Source organism: Mauremys reevesii, linkage group 7 (genome assembly GCF_016161935.1).
Source record: "Mauremys reevesii isolate NIE-2019 linkage group 7, ASM1616193v1, whole genome shotgun sequence".
In the NCBI taxonomy this organism is placed as follows: domain Eukaryota; kingdom Metazoa; phylum Chordata; order Testudines; family Geoemydidae; genus Mauremys; species Mauremys reevesii.
The window spans coordinates 72,020,099-72,022,030 of record NC_052629.1 but is presented as its reverse complement, the minus strand read 5'-3'; positions in this window follow the sequence as shown (position 1 = coordinate 72,022,030).

Below are 1,932 nucleotides of genomic sequence, written 5' to 3'. Positions count from 1 at the left end.
ACTGAGAAGAGACTTAACCACCGGGGGAAATAATTATGCCTGTCTCTTGGAAGTCTTTGCTCTCACCATAGTCCCTAATCTCTGAAGCAGGGAAGTGGATATAAGCTGGCAAGACAGACAGCTCTGCTCCTGTAGCTATCAGAATCCTGTAGAAAAATCATACATGTCCCTCTGCGCCCAGATCGGGGGATGGCTCTGTCAGTATCACCTACAACTTTTGCATGTTCACACATTTTGGGTTTGTCTACACCTGGAATGCTATAGCGGCACTGTTGCACCACTTCTGTGTAGACACTATGTATGCCAACGGGAGGGGTTCTCCCATCGCCATAGGAATCCACCTCCCCAGGAGGCGGTAGCGCTGTCTACACAGGGCCTAGGTCGACTTAACTACATCACTTGGATGTGCATTTTTCACAGCCCTGATCAACATAGTAGGGCTATCTAATTCTCTAGTGTAGACCAGTCCTTTGATGGCACTGCAAGAGAAGATGAGATCCATGAGAAATGCCACCAGGCTTTGCTGCAGGGATCTTCATAGCGGATTGCTTGTAGCCACTTCCCAGACCCTACCTCTTGGACAGCAGGACTGGGTTGGGAGGAACAGGACGAGGAGGCTGCACAAGTTCTCTTCTCCCCCTGCCCAAGAGTTTTTTTTTCTCCCTTTCCATATCCCCATGAGGGACTTGCTCTCTTCTGAATATGAGCTCCACTCCCATATTGTCCCTGGGAACATCTTTATCCCTGCTAGGAGACTCCACATGCGCAAGAGCTGGCAATATTTGGTGGTTTTTCTTAAAGCTCCAGCTCCTGGAGTCAGATGATCACATGAGAGTCTGTCCTCATTTAAAAAAACCTGAGCGTATCTAGTCATCATGGTTGCAAAGGGAAGCTTGAAAATGTTTACCTTATGGGTTTTCAGCCTTTGGTGATCACAACTTCCCACCCAATCTATTGTTAAAGCCACGCTCAAATGTTTGGGTCATGATTTGGCAATACCTCTGTCTACTGAGGTAAACCCCCATCCCCTTAGCACCTCACAGTTTAGGGAGAGACTGTTATCCCCTTGTGCCAGCTGTGCATGCTTTGGGTTCAGTGTCACATGGGAGGGTATGCATTTATGGGGGTCATATGCACACACCTGCTGCCATCATGCATGGGAGGGTGTCTGCACACATTGCTGTGGTTTGCCACGGACTCACAGGGGCGAAAGAAAATGCAGGCCTGTTATTTACCAGGCTGCACGTGGCAACAGACTATATTGGTCACGATGCAAACTGCAGACACACACACACACACTAAACTTAATCAATTTAAAAGTTTTATTAAAGGTGCAGCATTTAGTAATAACTGATACTTACAAATACCAGGTATACACAAGACACATGGGTATACACAGGATATAGAAGTGTCATAGGGACGGGGCCCAAACCTGTTTGTGTTTGTTTAATGCATATTGTCTTAGAATGTGTTTAACACTGAAGGATGCAGACAGGAACTCATCTCAACAATTGCATGTAAATATACTACCAGTGTACAATAGCAGTGCAAGAATAGGTGACTGACACAGGGGTTACGCACATAGTGGGTGAATTAACATGACAGGTGTCACTAGTGTCACAGTGCATGAACACTATGTTACAATAGTAAACCTCAAGGCACATAGTGGTGGGGTTCCAGACATGTGTTTTAGGTTTGATAGGCAGCAACTGTATACCACATTTGCCTGAGCTGCACCGAGAGACCTTAGTTTAAAGGGAACCTACCAGGTTAAAAATCTAGCAGATTTCCCCACGTACATTACACTGAATAGTTCTCTCTCACTCTCTCCCCTGTTTGCATGGTAGTTGGGTTGTGAATACTGTAGTGGCAGAATGTTTCAAACAAGTTTCTGCTGGGATTGTTAAACTGCGTTTGTTGAGGGATGGGACT